A 20,823-nucleotide genomic window follows, 5' to 3' on the forward strand; every position below is an offset into this window, starting at 1 on the left:
GAAGTGTGGGGGGGGCTGGGTATATCCCTGACAGTGCGTTGCTAAGCACCCGCACACACAAAGACAAAGATGCTCCGTGTAGCCTTTCACTTGCTGTTGGGGCAAGTGCTGTTCGCGAGCACCTATGAAGGTCATCGCGGCACACGAGGGGGGTGGGTGGCCAAACGATCACGCCCGGCCGCCTTTGTCTCCCCGACACTGATGTTTACACCACCGCACCGTGTACTCATTACGGCTGAGTTGGCCTAGGGGAGAGGCCCAGGATTAGTTCAAATCAAATGTTGGACGTGTGCGGCAATCGAACTCGGGTGGCCGGGTTTGTAGCACAGCGTGCTAACCACTGCGCCACTGCTGCCCACACACACGCGCATACATCATCATCATCGTCGTTGAATAATTTTAATGCGTTTCATGTGTCATTTCAAATGAAGATAATTTGACACTGAAGCTGCGTTGGTGGTGGTGCAGAAGCACACTCAACACGTTCGTCGCGAACAACGCTTTGTGTGTGGCATTAAAAGGGGAAAATATATCATAGGTTACGACGTTTCGGGCAATGGCCCTTCTTCATAGCACACCAATCATGCGTCATTACGCCTTTAGGCACATGCAGACTTTTTTTTTTACGTGTGAAGAAATTACCCACAGATTTATGAACATACTGTAAAGCCGCAACCGTAGCCAATTACTGTTCAAAGAAATACCATGTCACGGAATATGTTTGCGATTTAACTTGTTTGCCCTAGAAATCATCACCGAGTTTCGTGACTCTGTTTTCAAGGAGGTTGCGGCGAAGTTTTTGTTTTTGCAGTAGGGGAAGACAATTTGTTGGGTTTCAAAATTACGGTCAGTATTTTTGTGAGAAAAATATATTTTTCACGTCGAACGTGGCGAGGGCACACAATAGCCAACTCTTCTTCCTTTTTTCAAAACACGTCACGGACTTTTTTAACGTCAACTGTCAACAGCAAAAATCAAAAGACGACTCGTTTTTTTTTGGGGGGGGGGGGGGGTGTTTATCCACTCGCAGTATTAACCAGGGTGGCCTAATGGGTGTCGAACCACGAACTTCTTACAGCTAGCGGCATACGCGCCACTGCTGTAACGTGCCGCTTCCCTAAAGCGTCCAGTGGTAGTCGGTCAGTCCTCGCTTAACGCGCGATAAGCCACTTTGTTGACAGCCCAACGAAGTGGCTTATCGCGTGGCCCTTTATAAGCAGCCAAATATTAATGTGGAGGGAAAAACCGAAGGACCCAGAGAAAATCCACGCGACCACGGGGAGAACATGCAAACTCTAAATATACGGACGTCAAGATCGAGATCGAACCCACGACCTCCTATATACCAGGTGAGTTATTTAACATCTGGCTGCGGTGGCGCCCAGAGTCGACACCGCTGAGGCTGTGTGTCCAAATCCACGGCAACTGCCTCGTCTCAGCCCAGCCACAAATGACCTGCACAACGGCAACAACAAAAAAAAACTCATCGCATTAAATTTGGATCTGTACTTAATATATAATTACAAATATAGCTTTGAGACTGTCATGCGACGAACATTACTTAGTGGAGTGGGCGGTAAAGTGCTACCACCTACTCTGTGGACCAGAGGTCACTTGAAGGAAACGTTGAAGGTAGCTCTATGACATCCTCTTCTGTGGGCAGTTCGCCAACACAAAGAGTTGCCTCTGCCCTGCGAGAGTTCTGAATGGGTTCTTGAGGCTTATAATGGCGAAATATCAATCGGGATAAAACTGGAGGCTGGGAAAGATCCTGAATAAGAGTAAAAATACCCCAAGATAAAATGTTGACTCGTCGAGAGATGATGTCGTGGGGAACGGCAGCATCTGCAGCCAATTTCGTCAGGCCGCTGTTGCTACATCGCGACGGGCACTCACTTTGAGCTCCGAGAAGACCAAAGGGAAGCCCGCACCAAGCTTACATCTCATTTACCGCCGATGTGCATGGCCAGGACTTGAACCCCGAACAGCTGACAGCTGGTGTGTATTGTAACGCGGCGTGCTGGGCCGAACGCACAGCGGGCGGGCGGCACTTTGCACGATCGAGCGGGCGCGACGCTCGCCAGGGCCGATGGTGCTCCTCGGCCCGGGCCGCTGCCAAATAATTTGGCCGAGAGATTAGTGCCAAAGTGCGGCACATCAGGGGGGGGGGGCTAAAGTGAATGCCGGAGACCCCTGTGATTTGATTTGTGGGAGATGACCGTCGCGTACCACGGCGACAGAAGAGAGTGGAGAGATTTGAGTGGGGGGGGGTGAGTAAGTTAACGGCGTGGATATTCGGACAGTGAACTCCAAACAATTGGATGAGTGCTAAAGCAATTTTAATTTGAAGACAAAAAAATCCGGAACACAATTCCAGCAATTACTTTGGCAGACCACATCCATTTCACTTTAGTATTCCCCCATGATACTGCCATGGTGTTCATAACATTATAGGAACATCGGGTACAATCATATTGGTTTATTATTGATTGGCATGGCTTGAACTGTGGTGGTAGTGCCTTATGCCAATAACCCCTACTCCAAGCCGGGGATAACGAGGCAAGGATAACGAGGAAATGTTTGGAAAGGAATTGATGACGGTTTTCTTTTAGTACTGGCTGAGTGGAGTCGATGAAAGTTTGTTTCTTTAAAACCATCACAGGCGAGCCAGACAGTGTGCTCTCTGACGCCGCGAGCCAGACGCCACACCGTGAAACGAGTGAGTCACTGAAATTCGCTCTGAATGATGAACGACACCTACGGTACAGGTGACGCGTAAGGTTTGCACGATAGTGAAAGGCGATCGTCGTTAATGAAGAGGAAACGTTAGGCCGGCGACGGACGGGTCAAGGCAGAATCCTGAAATAAATCAGAGTTACTCGGGGGAAAAAAAGGTTTAGAGCAAGGACCGTCAACATTGTCAGAGATGTGACTAAAGAAAGCTACACGAGCAGGACGCAAGCGGGGGGGGGGGGGGTGCGCAGTGGTTAGCGCACCGTGCCATCGACTCGGTGAGCCGAGTTCGGCAAGTGCCACAAAATCCATTGTTGTGCTGTTCTAAGCTGCAGCGTCTACGCTCCCCTCCCTCACCAAATTACCCCCGCGACCCGCAGGCGTTGTGGAGGCCCTTATCCAGCAGTGGGCTGTAGATGTACACAATTACAATAATTAGATTGGAGAACATGTTTGTTTTCATCATGTAGCGGGGACGGGGTGGGCCACTTTTTGAGCTCCTTTTGCATTAACGGTGATGGCTCAGTGCTCCGGCGCGGATGTTTGAAGATGCGAACCCAATCGCTTGTCAGCTGAATCTCTTGAATCGTTCTACGGCCGAGAATGGCTTCGGTTATTGATTGTGTAGCGAGCAAGCAGGGATGCTCAATCACCGTGACTGCCCATTCAGTGAATTACCACAGGAACCATTCTCTCTGTGGCCAGCTCATCATGACACCGTTTTCACGAACAGCTTTGGACGCCTGAAGGTGGCTTAGAAGAGACTCGTGCTAATGTGCAGATCGTTTTTTGTCAATACACAGATGGAACAGTGGGCCTTACCTGTTAAAATAACCAAACAAAATAGTTTAGTTTTAGTTTGGATCAGGGTCTCCCCCATGCCGTGCAAGTGATGGTCTTGGTTATTTTGCCCGACTTTACCATACTGGTCATTGTGGGTTGGTGGAGATCAATAGATGTGGAAATTTATGGATTAATAATTTCCTTTATTTTACGATAAGATTTGACGGTCAAGTTCAAAACAATATCAGAGCAGAGTGCATTAAGAAAGTGTGCACCCCCTATGATGTAAAGGGCAAAGGGACGTCACATTAAGGAATTTTTAGAAGCCCTGTAACATTACTTTTCAGCAGCCATACTCTCACACAAGGAGTACACTGCTCTGTGAGAACACCAAATATGGATTATATGTTTCATGACATGACACCGATAGTATTATTAAAATATTTTTTCCGTTTTGATGGGTTTTCGATCATTTACAGATTTTCATTTAAGCTGAATAAAATAAGCACATTTTCAGCTGTTATAATTGACATCCCTTTTGTCAAAGCTCTTCTTCCCTCAAACTCTGTTGGTCCTGGAAGTTGTTTGACCATACTTCACCACGCTGGTCAGTGTGGGTTGGTGAAAGGGGAGATCGAGAACCGGATCAGATATCACTCGACACTGATGTTAACCATGGCAGGGAATCAAACTCGTGTCATCGGGTTCGAAAACCAAGACATGCATTTTATCTTGGGTGGAAAGGTGGGATGTGAACCCAGGATTTCATGGTGCTTTTACCCTCTGAATTACTCACCTTCTTCATTATCTTCATGAGCATCCTCTTAATCGTATTGGAATAAATGGAACGGAACAACCGTAACAAAACCAAAACAGTATGCAAAGACGCATGCAGAGATGCATGCTTGGAATTGCATTGAGAGACAGAGAGATGAACGCTTGGGGTTAGGAGGCATAAGCAAGTCAGAGACATCATTCTTGCCGTAAGTGTGCTTGGGCAGGACATGTCGCGAGAGAAAAAATGATGGCCCTTAGTCGAGAATAATCACCGAGTGGCACAGCCAAAATGAGGGCGCGTGTCCAAGAGGCGGCCAGCCACAGAGATGAAATCAGCTCGCGTGCAGGATTGTTGCATCGCAAGACCGGGACACGGAGACGGCATGGGGAGGGGGGCATTCATGCAGCAGTGATTTGAATATGGCTGATGAAGAATCGTATTATCTGCGCGTTGTGCCTCTATCAGCAATCATCGTAGCTCTTGCAACACTGGATAACATCCGTGTGTTGTCCTCACCCCATCCGCCGCCCGCACACTCTGATTCGCACGGTTGACTACGTAAGGCGCGAAAGAAGCTCAACATACAGCGCGTTACGCAATCGCGGTATGCGTTTGGGTAAAAAATAGCTTTCGAGGCTGGCCTTTAAGGGCATTAAGAGAATTAGCAATTTTGAGCGGCGTAGGTAATACATTCCACGGTCAGTGTGCGCGAAGCCAGCATCGCTCCGCGACGGGGGGCTCGGGTCGAATTGTTCGCTCCACGTGCCAGGAGCTTCTTCAGGAACTGAATGGCGCAAGCCCGCATCATCTGATTAATATTTTACCGGCTGCTGCTGCTCGTGGTGGTGTTTGATTGTAGGGGACCGGTCGATGGTATTTCTTAGCTTCGTCACCTGTGCCGTGACAACTCCGCGCCAGCATTGAGCAGCTAATCCCCAGTGGCTGCCTGGCTTACCGGGGTAACAGCTCAGCCCCTCAGTCCCTGAGCCTATGCCTGATGACAGCCTGCGTCCACAGACTAAGGAGGTGCCACCTGGATTATTCATGAAGTGCATTTCATTAAACAAATGTGCAGCCCTTTATGAATCGACTGCTGGATGAGGGCATTCCGATGGCGTGCGGGTCGTGAGGATTGTTTGACCATACTTCACCAAGCTGGGCAGTGCGGGTTGGTATAGAGGCGACTGGCATAGAGGTGGGAGCGTATCAGCTGAATGCAACAATGGATTCCACTGCACTGCCCTCTGCTGCTCACCATGTATGTATCGTATCTGTGGAGTGGAGGACAACTGACTCCTCTTGAACTTTTGCAGGTGGCTGAGTGGATGAGTCCCTCTGCTTACACTCGGGCCTGATGAGAGGGGGTGGGAGGTATTACCTATTGAGGCCCCAAGCTCGCATTTTGTACCGGCAGCCCCATATTTCTCTCGACGAGCCAAGCTTCTTTTTTGTATTGTTTGCTCTTGTAACTTGGTGACCCGCCCATACGGGGCATCTGTAAACAAAAAATAGCTTCGTAGCACACCGGATTCCTCGAGTCTAAATCGAGATGTCGAGTCTGAGTTACACGAATCGTTGCACAAATGCGTTGTGAACGTTCATCAGTGACTGGGCTGATGTCATCAAATGCGATATATTTTAGAATGGTGTTTTTTTATTATCTTGGGTGGCAGCCAAGGATTTCGAATCTCCCGGATTTCAGCGGTGCTGGCTCGCCGCTCTGGCACAGCAGTTTTGTGAGTGAGCAAATGAACTTGCGTCTCGTCAGCTGGATCTCGTGAATCGCTCCCACGCTAAGGACGGCTTCCGTTATTGATTTGGACCGCGAGTGAAATGGCTCCGCGGGTCAATGGCTTAGGTGTTGTTATCGCACGGCGGCGTCCATGCTGGGTGCAGGCCCCGACGAACCTCCTCTGAAACGTAACGCGGCTACTTCGAGCCCCACGTGACTACGCTCGACTATGGGGAGTGGTTCCGAACCTTTGTGGTCCCGTGGACCACTCACTGCTCGCCAGACAATCCATGGGAAGTGAGCCACGGATATTGTGCAGATTGTAAATATGTTTATAGAAACATTTTGTAAGTTTGTTTTCTGCCAAGAGCACAATCTTTATTTTAGTAATTATAGCGTGAGTTCATCGAGTTTTTTTCCATTCGTTTTTATTCATATTTTTTGCAGTTGCTTTAGAGACGTTTTAATATTGAAAAGTGTTATCGGTGCACGGATAGTTGACGATGGTCCACGGGTCCAGAAAGGTGGGGAAGCACTGCACAAGAGGTTCGTCAGGGCGAGTGGGTGAACAGGTGAGTGGGTGGGCGGGTGAGCAGGTGAGTGGGTGAACGGGTGAGTGGGTGAGCGGGTGAGTGGCTGAGTGGGTGAGCAGGTGAGCGGGCTGTGAATGGCCAGGTGAGGATAATTAGATGGGGAGGATATAAGGAGATGGCACGTGCCACTGAGCCACCACGTGGCTACAATGCAATACATGAAGCGATTACATGGCGTGCTTACAGTCAGTCGATTGGCAGGTCAGGTGTGGAGGGGCAAAGTGTGGGTACGCCCACCTCCTCCAAGACGTCTGGCCCAGCGTAGAAGAGTAGGCCAAATAACCCTCTAGGGTGGAGGCCCTTCCGCCAGCAGTGGCGTGAGCAAGACATTGCAGGGCTTGACTTTTACACTTTACCATCATCCTATAGCACTCTTAATGCAGAGCATAACAGGGCACTTTACAATATAAACTCAATAAGTCATTGGTCAATCAAGCCAACATGAAAAATAATCTAACTCAAAGATGTTGTTCTTATGTTTAATTTGAAAGATTTGTGCCGACAGCATTCCCGATGTGACTTGTGCAGAACAGAGCTGCAGAGCCTAGGAGCAGAGCAACCAAAGTCCCTCGTCCATTCTGATTTTATTTGTATTCCTACAAATAGACTGGCCCCTGACATGGGAATGTGGAATGTGCGCTGCTAGCTCCGGGTCGCCAATGGGACTGAGCACAGCCACATTGCTCCATTTGAGCAAAAGACAATTTGATTTTGAAAAGAAACGCAATTGAAGGGAATTGAATTGGATTAGTGGTGTGTGGTTGTGATGGATGGGTTAGGGCTTAAGAAGACATGTATTAGCCATAGGATGGCTAAGGGGGCATTCCCTTAGGAGTTGTGGGTATGGATGAGAGGGCATTGCACCAACGGTAGCAGCAGTGGGTGAGCAAGAGGGCATACTATTGTCTTAGGCCACAAGTGAATGTATACGGCACACACTACTTCATGGGCTGGCAAGGATGGGTGAGAGGAAATCCCTACATTGCCGTAAAGGTGCATAGCAGGTCATTGCATTGGCGATTGCAGCGATAGTTAATAACGTTAGAGGGATGACGGAGTGAAAGAAAAGGGCTATTATCTTCGAGATTTCGGAGGAAAGTCAAGGGGACATTCTATTTGGGAAATATTTTGTAAGGGGGCAATTATTGGACCGGCCAGGGAACAGTCTTGAAGTTGGTGTTGCAGGAGACCAGGTATCCATGTTGGCCCACGTTCATCAACCAAGAGAAGGAGGAGTTCATATGAAGACTCTTCATTATTACAATCATCATCATCATCGTCATCAGCTGTAATCCGTCGCCAATCGCTCACGGTCCTAGCGACGCATCGCACCACAACTTAGGCCGCGGCGCGCAATTCCATCGCTCCATCTCTGCGGCGGTCGTAAGCCTCTTTGATGAGAAGCACCGAAGGAGAGGCGTCGATTCCATCACCCCGCGACGAGATCACCGGGCCCGGCGGGCGACTGCCAACGCAGCGCTGTGCAAGTGGCACCCAAACGCCACGCCGCCAGGCAGCCTCGGAGATCCAGAAGCGACGTTTATTTTCACATCAGCGAAAAATACCCTGAGCACAGCCTTTCAAAGCAAATTGAAGTGGGTGGTTGGTTGGTGGTGGGGGTACACCATATGGCCTAGCAGTTTGCCCCCCCCCACCAACCCAATCAACCCCCGCCCCCTACTCCCCCTATATTCTGACCATCACAAGTCTGCCTGAAAAGGGGTGGGGGCGGTTGGGTGGAGGGGGGCAGAGGGGGGGGGGGCAGTTGGGTGGAGGGGGGAGCAGTCTAGCGGGGGGGGGGGCATGGGATGTGGAGCCATGGAGGTGCCGGTGGGGGGTAGGGGGGCAGAGGCCGGTGGGGCGGAGGGGGCCCCAATGGGGAGGGGGGGGTGCTTAGTGGGGGCGTGGGGGTTAGGGCCGTGGACAGAGGTCGGTGTGGTGGAGGGGGAAGTCGGTGTGTGTGGGGGGGGGGGGCACGGGTGGTTGGGCCGTGGAGGTGCCAGTGGGCGGGGGGGGGCAGAGGCCGTTTGGGCGGGGGGGGGGCCCATGGGGGGTGTGGGGTGGGGACCGTGGGGGACATTCCCCGAGCTAGAATCTGACCCCTGCGCCCGATCCGTGGCTGCGCTGGTGGTGCCGCAGGCGCGCGCTGCCATTGGCTGCCGATGACGGCACGCGCTGACGCCGCCACGCGCTATTCTCACGGCAGGTGATGTCATCGCAGCCGGCGGCCGAAGCTCGCTCCGGGATTATTTATATCAGCTGTGGGGGGGGGGGGTTAGTGAGGGGGTCTCTCTCTCTCTCTGCATCCACACACACAGGGGTCCCGAGCACACAAGCCGCATAGGACAACAACAACATCATCATCATCATCAACAACAACAGCAGCAGCACCACCAACCAACCAACCACCATCATCTTTATAACCAGCAGCGGCTTGTGTGGACTGTCTGTCTCGCGATCCAGCGAATGGATTCATTAATTTAATTGCTGCTGCGCCGTGGCCGTGGCTGCTGTTGTTGTTGTTTTTCCCCTTCTCCTCCTCCTCTGCTCGCCGCTGGGATTAATGGCTCTGGCTCGGCTTTCGGGAGGCAGCAGCAGCAGGAGGAGGAGGCAGTAGCTTTGAGAAGGAAGAGGAGGAAGGAGGAAGGCGAAGATTGCTGCTTGCTGCTGCTGCTGTTGACGAGGAGGTGAGACGCAGCCGCGGATGGCGCGGTTAGGGATGGCGATGTCGAATGTGGTGGTGTCATTGTGTGTGCTGTGTGGACGTGTGTGTGTGTGTGTTGTTGTCTGTGCCGCTGTGTGTGCACATGCTGGTGTGTGTAATAGGTGCTCGCGAACAGCACTTGCACCAGCAGCATGTGACGTGCCATGCGTGGGGGGATCTTCGTCTTTACATGAAGGTGTATCTGTCAGTGTGTGAGCGTGTGTGGTATGTGCGCGTGTGTGTGTGCATAGCTGTAGCTGTGTGTGTGTGTGCATAGCTGTGTATGTGTGTGTCATTCAGCCTTGATGGGTAGTACCTGGCGCTGTGTGTAAGCATCATCATTTGGGGAGACAAAGGCGGCCGGGAGTAGTGTTGGTCACTCACCCCTACTGGTGTGCCGTGCCGGGCTTTGTCGATGCACGCTCACATCAGCACTTGTCCCAACATCTGTCAAGGCCGTACGGGGATCTTTGTCTTTGCGTGTGACTGTGTGTGCATGTTAGGTATTGTCATTGTGTGTGCATGTCAGTGTGTGTCCACACGTGTGTGTGTGTGCACATATAGGTGTGTGTCATTGTGTGTGTGTGTGTCCCTGTGTGTCAGTGTCATTGTGTGTTTGCCTATGCAGTACTGTATAGGTGTGTGTCTGTGTCACTGCACATTTGGGTGTTTGTCATTGTGTCTGCACGTGTGTGTGTGTATATGGAGGTGTGTTTCTATACTGTCGACTTATTTCTAGATATGTGTAACACTCGATGTGTTTGTGCATATTCACGTGTGTCACTGTACATGTTTCATTGTGTCATTGTGTAAACTTAGATTGGTGTCTCTGTGTTACTATGTATGTATGCATATTCGTTTGTACTGTGTTCAGATGTGTGTCTGCATACTGTTATGCAATGTGTACATGTGTCAGTGTTTATGACTTTGCGTGCCATATTTTCACGTGGTATAAAGCACAGTTGTGTGTCATTGTGTATGCATGCGGCAAAATTCCTAAAAACCTGTCTTCTGAAAGTCCCCGAATCCTGAAAGTCACGGCGCCCCTGTGGTTCAGGGAAATGCCCATAATCTGCATTGGCGAACATCCTAAAATCCGGGTGTTTTTTTGCATATTTGACAAAAAAAATTGTAGGGCGGCTAAAAACTCATGGAATCCACACAAAAAAATCGTGTAGGTTATAGCAGCCAAAAATTATCCTCAAATTCGCGAGAGACCGCGATGGGATGATTTCTTTTTAATTGTTGGCTGGATTTGAAGGAGCCAGTTGGCTTTTCAGTATGGCCGTTGGACTTTAACAACAAGAATCATTCCCATCTTGTTTGAAACGCTTCAAACACGTGTCTCTCTCGAACTCTACCTTTGAGAGCGACAGAGATGCAGAGAGAAAGAGACAAATGGAGATGCAAATAAACACACCGGCACAAAAACAAGTGATTGTTTTTGTTTTGCTTACGTTTCACGGAATTTTTGTAATTTTTATTTATTGTTCTCAAATAAAGATCCCATTAGGACGTTTTCCTCCATTTAAAATTTTTTTCTAAAAGAATTTGGGAACCTCTCAACAATCCGCTATTTTTTTCCCCTACAAATAATTCGTGCTTAGTCGCATGTCCCTCTGATCCTTTACTCCACGAATATTTCAGTGCGGATTTTTGAGTTAATATCGCATGCAATGTGCCTCGGAATACAGGGTCAGCGAATCCACCATGCGCCCCTCCCCCCACATCACCGCTAAATATTTGGAGTTGTACTCTATTTAGATTCATGTGTCACTGTGCATATTTAGGTGTGTGTCGCTGGTGTATATATTTAGATGCCTGCTGTTTTGCCAAGGTGTGTTTCATATTTATGTGTGCGTAATAACGACGCTTGAGTTCATGAAATGAATCAAATAGCACGTGCAAGAATAAAAAAAATGTTCTATTCATAGTCGTGTCTAATGGGTGAACGTGACCCCTCCAGCCACTAGAGGCCGCTACAATAACCACAATGTACAAAATCAAATCGACTCTTGTATCGAAACATCGAATTGTGATTTTGACAAATCTTTACACCCATAATACTGTGTATATGCGTTGCCTGTCACGTGAATGCCACGATGTATATTTGCAACTGTGGTCCACTGTATTGCGTTACTGTAAACTTGTGTTAAATGTAACTGTTTACGCCCGCAACTGTATGTAGGTGTGTGCCATTCTTCATGTATAGCAACTGTACTGTTTCCATATGTGTGCCACTGTGTGGGCATGTGTCACTTAATAGGTGGTCCCTACGGTGGCCCCCCTTTTTAATAAGGATGACCGCACCGATTGTAACCACTATTAGGGGCACATCGCCTTTCTCAACATGCCAGGAAGGATACTGGCGATTTTTTTTACATCATCTTGCCAGACATGCTGAGAAGAACCTCACGGCGCTCCAATGTGGTTTCAGGCAAGAGCAAGACTGCACAGACACCACACTCTCTGTCTGTCTGCTGCAGCTATTTCTACATGACTAACAGCACCTCTGCTTTATTGACCTGGTCAAAGCCTACAATACCATCCAGAGGCCAGGGCTTTGGGTTCCTCTTAATGCTTTCTGAGTATCTAACCCTTTGCTCTCAATCATTAATACTCTTCATGATGGTGGGCAGGCCCAGGTAAAGCTGTGTGGCCAGGGGTCAGAGCCATGCCCTCTTCATTTGAGGGCATGAAAGAGATGTGTTCTGGCTTCTATACTGTTTAACATATTTTTTTATCACCCAGTTCTAGAAGTTTTCCAGGGATGTAACAGTGGAACGTCCTGCTACAGATAGAATGGGAAGTTGATTGGTGCCCAAGTGCTGCCCACTGATCAGTCATGTTATTTAACCAGTGCTGACCATATGATATTTGCTGCTCACTCTGAGCAGGAGTTTGAGACTCTTGAAGTTGGATGTTTTTTGCCACAAAGAGACGGGGCCTTACCATCATCATTAGAAACGTGTCCACGTTTCACCGCATTGTGGAAAGGCCTCCTGCAAAGGTTATTTCATGAGGTTATTCCCATCAGCCCCACCAAAACAATGTGCCTGCCGGGGTCCTTTTGTCATTGAACACTCCACCCCCTCAACTCTCCATGATTAATGAGGTGGTGAGGAGAGAGTGGAGAAGTTACCATACCTGGACAGTGTGCTCATGGCCAGCTTCAGCTTGGCAGCGGTGGTCTCTAAATCATTAGTGCGGCATTATTTTTTCATCGGCTACGTAATGCTGTTTGGAAGCTGCCTTGGACTTGTCATGCTACAAAAAGCTCTGGGGTTTCACCGCCACCAATCATGCCCTCTCTTCTCTTTGCCAATAAAACGTAGAACAAAAAAATGCCCCCTTTACAGGAGCATGTGCTCTTGCTTGAACATGCAGCCTGGCCTGCCTACGATCCTTCCTACGTTTAACCAAAATGGATTACGTGAGGAACCCGCAGATCCTTGAAAGATTCGAACACAGCTCCGTCGGAGAGCTCAATCACCAGGCAAGGTTGCATTGGCTGAGTGATGTAGCCCGCATGCTCAGAGAGTGGCATGGCTACAGAAAAGATGGGCTGATGTGGAACAGGAGGAATTGTAGCTGAGTGAACTTGGCGACAGCTGGCCAGCGGTGTCTAGATTGACCTATTTGGAGGAGGCTCGTGAAGGACACTCCTGGGCAGTTGGAGGCAATGGGTCCACCAGCAACAACAGAGGGTTTGGGTAACCGTACTCACAACAACGAGCAGAGCACCCGGTGGCTAAAACACAGCAAGTTGGCTAAGTGGGGAGCGCAAGTGGTGCAATCTGCCAGTCATCTCAGTCAGTCAATCTATAACATCTGGGTCTGTCCTGTGAGCAGCGAGTCATTGATGCTTCACGTGGCTTCAGAGTGCACCGAGCATAACATTAGCAGTGTGATGACATCACCGCCACTTAGTGGCGAATGGCGACGGCTGCTGTTGTTGTTGTTGTTTAATGCATATACGGCACCATTGTGTTTAAGGGTGTACAACAGGTCTGACCTGTCACTGTTGATGTGCCATTGTGTGTGTGTGTCGAACGATATGCGTTCAATCATTTAAGCGCGTGGCACTGCATTTTCACATGGCACGAACGCACGCCCATTGGCACGCGCGTGCTCGTACTATACACGATGTGTCTGGTACGGTATTGCAGAGTGCGATGCGGTGTTTACAGTCTTCCGATGTGTGTCCCTGTTATGACCTTCATGGATATCGTCACCCAGTTTGTGTGTTCGTGTGTGTGTCTGTTCCATATAAGTGGCGTGGGACCTGTGTGTATGTGTGTGTGGACCACTGTGTCTTCATGTTGCTGTACGTGTGTGTGTGTGTGCAGTTGTCATGTCACTGCGAATGATTGTATTCTGAAGTGTACCGCGTTTGCGAGGAGCAGTGGTTACCGTACAGCGGGTTTGACCGGGCTGACGCCAGCTGTGAGTGATATCCACACCAGTGTGGTGACGTATGGCTAAGCAACTAACACGTGACCGACACGAGGCCATCATTATAGCAGTGAATTGTCAAAAGTGGCCGTCCATAAATGACGTCACACGATTTCGAACGATTTTTGACCCCCCCCCCCCTTCGTCACACGACGTCACAAAAAGTCAGACCCCCCCCCTCAAATATGACGTCACAAAGCTCTGCCCCCCCCCCCCCAAATAAAACATGCTTCAAATCGCTTTAAACTATTGTCATTGTAGTGCATATTTAATGTGGCGCTGCACTCTGATGTTGTTGGAGTGTTGTTATAACAATTAGTGTTATATCTATATTTAGTTAAAGTTGCGCATTTTGATGTGACGTCACATTTCTCAAACCCCCCCCCTCGTCACACATTGTCACAAATGTCTGACCCCCCCCCCCCTAGGTGTGTGACGTCATTTATGGACGGCCCCAAAAGGGTGTACATTGTTTATTATTATTTTTTCATATCTAGTATCAATGTATCCATTGTGTGCATCTGTGTTCAGGTCGGCTCGGCCGTAAATTAATATCTAATGCAGTGTGTAAACGGCCTTAATAGGTGCTCGCTAACAGCACTTTCCCCTACAATCTGTTAAGGTTATACGGGTGGGGAGGGGAGGGATATTTGTGTTTACTCGGTGAGTGCACACAATGTGTGTCACTGCCTGTTATGGTATCATTGTGCTTGTGTCAAGGTGTAAGTTCCTACATTATTATTTGTTTCTTTCGGTTAAGTCACGTCTAAAGATAAAATAATAAATTAAATTAAATAATAGAATACGACGTTTCGATTGCAACACAAGCAATCATCATCAGGTATAATGAAATAGCGACATAAAATCTAACCAGAAAACTATAGACTTTAGATAGACTTTAGATTTTAGATTTTATGTCGCTATTTCATTATACCTGATGACGATTGCTTGTGTTGCAATCGAAACGTCGTATTCTATTATTTAATTTAATTTATTATTTTATCTTTAGACGTGACTTAACCGAAAGAAACAAATAATAATTCCTGCAGTCACGAAAGTTCTAAAATTAAGATTTAAGTTCCTACAGTTATGGCAATGTAGCTGTGTGTGTATGTGGGCTGTTGAATCTGTGCCACCACTGAGGGTTTAAATCAATTCACTGCTCTCGAATAATCCATTCAATATGATGCCCACATGAAGTCAATTTTGATAATGATGTGATGTTGCATCATCAGCCAAATGCCAGTTTGGGCCCACAAGACTTGATTGTGAAATGTGGAGTCATTCAAATGTTGCGCGAATTTCTCAATGCACTTTGAGAATTGCAGTTCTGCATTTTTCTTTTTTGCTTTGTGATTAAATATAATTGCCGGTTTTTCGTTTTACTTCATATTCAACATGCAATTATTACAACAATAAAATGACAACATTGTACGGATACAATGTAAATTATAATTTACTAGCCTTTGTTAATCCCCTGCCTGCTGGATAAACGCCTCTCCCCATGCCATTTTGTCAAGGAGGTCGTTTGACCATACTTCACCACGCTGATCAGTGCGTGTTGGTGAAGGTGGGGGCAACCCTGGACTGATTTAGGTATTTTTTGCCACTGATGTTGGCTGTGGTCAGGAATTGAACTCAGGTAACCGCTGCAGCAACCCCGCTCTCTCGTGTGAATGGATACCTGGTAAAAATGGCATATTTGTTGAACAGAGGGTTGGTACATTTAAGCAGCAGTGAACATACTTGTACAGAGGAACAATATAACAAGCCTCGCGTGAACTGCCCTTGGTAATATTTCACAATCAGATGTGAAATCTGTATAGAGACACTGTTTAATAGCACTATCAATGTACTTGAACGCTTAGCAGGCGAGAACCCATAGAGATTTCGGAAGCGTGATTTGATTATATTTTTGGCACTTGGCGCTCTGCGGAGCAGCATTTGCATAGGATGAGTTTTTGCTGTTTCATTATGAGAAATTAATCTGTCTGGCTGGGTGATATTGTGGCAGAGATTTTGATAAAAGGTTATACGTTGAAATCCTGGCCAGGGGGTCGACTGTCCATCATTACTCTGGGGTTAATGTATTTTTTTGTGGGTTTTTTTCTCAGTTTTTGCCCTGATTTTGCGATGTGTGTGACATCATGAGACAACATATCCACTCGGATATCTTACAAAGCTGTGCTGCCATTCGTTTCGGAGAACAGCCCACAGAAGCAAACATCACAGAATTGCCTCTGAGATCGATTTAAGTGACATGTGTTCCGCACAGTAGGGGGCAGCACTGTTCACAGCCGCACTGTACGTATGTATGTTGGACTTTTTTCGCACCGTATGTAGCCAAACGTGCTAATCGGAGGTGCGGCGAAAGGACAGCAAACTAAACACAAAAATAACTGAGAGTGACGTTCATCGCATTCCATTAAAATGTATATAATTTGTTAGTAATTCACAGAGTTGCAAGTTAACCAAATAAAGTACAGAACAATATGTAATGTGATGGATTGTTTGTTTTTGGCGCAGCCATTGATGACCGCATTGAGAGCATGAACTCACTGCACTTGTGAACCCGGTTTAATTCCAGGCAGCTGCCTGGATTCAAACCCATCACTTGTGCGGCGTCAGCTCAGAGCTCTTGACCTTTGCGCCATCCCAGCCACCTCTCTAGCCATGGGGTCAATCCTATGAAAGTCAACGGAGGTTATCCTATGCGGACCATGAACCCCACCATATAAATGTGAAATGTCCACGCTTGGCCGAGGGCCAGCAATGGGGAATATTAATTTGCAGGAAATCGTTTCACTTGGCTGCATCTCATTTGGGATGTGGGTTATGACGCGGGAACGCATTGGCTCTCCTGAAAGATGACCCAGAGTCTTTGATGTCAATGTTACGTCAGACAGCAGACACGGCTTAATTAACTGTTGCACACACATTGCCAGGCGGATGTGCGGAAATTTTATTCTGGTAAAAATTTCGATTTAAAGCTTTTGTGACTGCAAGAATTCATCTTCTTGGTTCTTTCGGTAAAGTCACGTAGAAGGGAATTTTTTTTTGTTTTTTCCCATCTGGTAAAAATGTTGTCATATCCAACAGGAATTGCTGGGCGACTCTCAGGAACTCAGCTTTTACTGTCACCACATCGGGCTTTGTGGTTAGTTCACTGACAGCGTTTTATTTCGTTATCTATTTGTACATAATTGCGTAAACTAACGTAGAGCCCTTTGTCAATCTGCTTGATGAAGGTCTCTACACCACGTGGCAGTAATGGGGATTGTAAGGCTATACTTCACCGCACTGCTCAGTGCGAGTGAGTGAATGGGGGTGCCCAGGTCCAGCTCGGATATCACATCGCCACTGATTCTGAGCACAGTGCGCTAACCGCTGCGCCACCACTCCGCGTGTGTTATTGCTTCGGTAGAACCGGTAAGCACCGTGCTCGCTGCATTCATTGCTTGCCGAGTCAGCTGTCATTGACCACAGCCGCCGGTGGTTAATTAAAGGGAATTACCACAGTTCCCTGTCAGATATGAATCGGATGCTAAAGGCTTGTGACGTTATTTTCAGGAATTAATATATACGTTCAAAATGTTTTTTTCAATTACCTGTGCGTCAGTCTCGACACCCTTGGCAAACCTCACTGTCAAAACATTTCCTAATAATACATATGGGCGGGGGGGGTTAAAACTTTGAATGCAATTATAGTTTCATAAAATTTGGTTAATTTATTGAAGAAGACTTTTGTTTGACACGTGTACGAAAATGAATGCATCCTCTGCAAAATCTTAAGATGTAAAAGTGAGTTCATCCGAGTACGTGCCACCGCTGTGGTATGTTATCATCATGCCTTTCTCCCTTAGGTGGAAACATTATTTATATCTCAATTACTCTGTATATTCCTAATTGGTTGACATGCTTTGTCCCAGGTAAAAAGCCCCGTTGTGATTTCACTGACGATTATCAACACCTTTAATGTGCCCGAATTGCACGTCCGAAATCATGGAATTGCCCTGTGATTAAATGTTCATGAAAAAAAAAACAAGAAATACAGTATTTAAATAAGGTTTTCTGGCTTCCCCTAGGAAAACGGTGATCTCACACTGGTTAATCGGAGCTCACACAGTTACATTAAGGACATTGTTGCTATAGTGTATTTAGTTAGGTCTGTGTATCTCAATGCTGTACATTATGTGGATATCGATTTTCGCACTGTATACAGTACAGGATATTGATTTCTGGCCTCGACTACCACGAGCGTGACTGTCATCCGAACCAGTCGTGGGGACCACGCTCTCGTCCGCCAACGTGCAGTGGACCGGCGTGGTGAAGTACGGTCGAACGACAACGCAACGCGTAAAGGCGCATTGGGCAGCGATGTGGCAATGGCGTAACGCACCGTGCACAATCCGTGGCGACCACCACGACCCCTGCGATGTGCAAATGATTGGAGAACAGCAAATGTCGCTTAGGTAATGAAACCAGGGGGGGTTATGTAACAAACCCCAAAGATTACTGGCCATTTATGAAAATGGTGGCGTTTCACAGCAGTTGAGGTTGCCGCTAACTGCCGCTGCGATGATCAAAATCTCGATGTAAAAATTCGTTTCAAGTCTGCGTTCTCGCTTATTCTCGAGGGAGCACACCCCAGACTTGGCAATGTGAGAAAAGCAATATTCGTGGAAAGCCAAAAAGCACCTAAGCTGGTCGAGTGGGATTCACCGCCACGTCCTTGAATTACCCAGGACGAGAGAGCGGGCATCGGTGTTGTTTTACAGTGAGTCATCTTATTTGCTTAGACACATTCGTCAACGATGACAATTGTGTGGGCACGTTTGCATATATGGGATGTCGGGCTCCCAACATCAACGACAATGATTGCACGTCACGGCTTCTCACCGTCCACCACCAAAAAGCAAATGGCAAGCGCTGATAGTGCAGCACTGTACTATGCGATGCACTCATGAGATTTGCCCAAAGAGCACTGGAAATTGAACTCGGCCTGACCCAGCGAGAAAGTGCACCGTCAATACCGGGGGGATGTAGCTGTTCGTACTCCTCGCGATTCAATAGTCGCTATTCATTGTCGCAATTCAGGGTCACGGTTCACCTGCAGATTGTTTTTTGACATTCAGGTGAATGTAACAGCTTCTCCATGGCTGGATGGGTCACGTAACCCTGCTACGTACAACGTGCAAAATATCAATCAAATGTTTGATTGCTACACATATGTGACGCGATGCCTTATGGGTATATTGTGTGTCAGAAGAATGACTATTCATCGGCATATCAGCGCATCGTGACACCCCGCTTAGTCGTGTTAATGATATTGCTATTGTGCTGTGGTGAAATGAAATGCGCTCGAATTATATGAAAGTATGATGAGTGGTAAATTAACAATAAAAAAAGTAAATAAGTATAACCCGTAAAAACAAAGTTTTTCACTATAAATCCTTTATATGCGTGGCAGCGAACTTAATATAAAGGATTTAATTAAAAAAATATTCGCCTGTGGAGGACGCGGGGATCGATCCCGCGACCTTTGGCATGGGAAGCGAGGGCGCTACCAACTGCGCTACTCCGCCACGGCCTGTGGAGGGGTTACGCTCTGGGCTCTTATACTGTGACGTTCAGCCAAAGCGATGAATGAGTTCTATTTGAATATATGTAAAATATTTTTTTTTTGCCTAAAAAGTGTAACATTTTGGGAATTTTTTTTCACGAACATTAATTGTCTGGCACAACGAGTGTGTGTGGAAAATGTCAGCTCGATTGGATCACGGGAAGTGGGTTAAAAAACGACCGAAAGATTTGCACGGTCGTAAGCAAGCAAGCAAGCACGCAAGCACGCAAGCAAGCAATCGCGCAAGCAAGCAAGCATGCGAACTTAATATAAAGGATTAAAAAATACATACATCCAGTGGTGGATTGACAAAGGGCTGTTTATTATATTGCATTGTTATATAATATGTTGTATGTAATGGATTAACGTGACCCCTGTAGCCGCTACAGGCTTCTGACGTCACTATAAGGTAAACAAAAAAATAGATTTTTTTAAAAATCGAACACACGGATCAGATCACTTATCTAACTTCGAGACATCATGTTGACTCTTAAGTAAACCAAATGGCCTCTGGCCGGACGAGACGTTGCGAGGAGGGATGATGTTCGGTGACCCGAGAATAACAACAAAGTTGCAAGCAAAAGAGGGAATACACCCAAGAGCACGTCCACTACAGAGATGGAGTGGCTTGTTTATCAGGAGCTAGATGGATTTGTGTTTTTTTGCATCGCGTCACCCGTGAGAGATGGTGTACGTTTCGTGGATGACCGTCGCTTTGATCAGAATGTTAAGGGCCGCACATGGCAAATGTTGTCAGGCGTAGAGATTGATTCACATTTCTGCTGTCGAGACCGAGGGGCAATCGCTAAAACTTTCATGAGCATCATGACATCGCAGACCAGAGGACGGCCCCAATGTTCCCTCCCAATATGTGACATCTGCGCATATATAACGCGTGTATGATGTGTCGTGACCATACTTATACTCAGTATATGTAAAAGCAAATTTTGTGGGGAATGATAGCCATTTTCTATACTCTTTAGGCATAAGCAATACAAAATATAACACTTACTACCCAGGGACAAAAGTCGTGTTACATAGTGAATTATCCTAGTAGCACAAGTAGCTACACATGCTACGGGCCCCGTGCTTTCAAGCTATCGATTCCGGTTCAGTGATTCTGCACTTGCTCTATTACTATAGTACTATACCGCCTTCAACTTGTATGAACGACTGGGTGTTTAAGGTTAGCGATTTGCCATATTATCCGGCTATATAGCAAATGAAAAAATACAATTACTTTACTATGCAAGTTAAAAGTTAGTGTTTTAATATTTGTGATTTTTTGTAATTTAGGGGCACCTTTATAAGATATGCTACAGGCCCGCACGAGCTTAATCCGGCACTGCTTCAACTACCGATTCAGATAATCGTCACTGGTGTTGGCCGTGAGCGGCAATCTCGAACTCGAGCCACCGGCTT

The 20,823-nt window shown here is 47.3% G+C and overlaps 1 protein-coding gene across 2 annotated transcripts in view; it reads left to right on the forward strand.

Moving 5' to 3' along the window:
* The window catches only part of LOC144718709 (dual specificity protein phosphatase 8-like), a 52,852-nt gene that overhangs the window by 1,271 nt on the left and 30,758 nt on the right, over positions 1-20,823 (forward strand). The window contains exon 2 of one of the 2 annotated variants that reach the window (XM_078594180.1): positions 9,215-9,306. The exons of the other annotated variant lie outside the window; for it this stretch is intronic. The gene's annotated coding sequence lies outside the window, so the exon portion shown is untranslated. The remainder of the gene's footprint in view (positions 1-9,214; positions 9,307-20,823) is intronic. 2 annotated transcript variants of the gene reach the window in all.

This window comes from Lampetra planeri, chromosome 5 (genome assembly GCF_965212315.1).
Source record: "Lampetra planeri chromosome 5, kcLamPlan1.2.h2, whole genome shotgun sequence".
Classification (NCBI taxonomy): domain Eukaryota; kingdom Metazoa; phylum Chordata; class Hyperoartia; order Petromyzontiformes; family Petromyzontidae; genus Lampetra; species Lampetra planeri.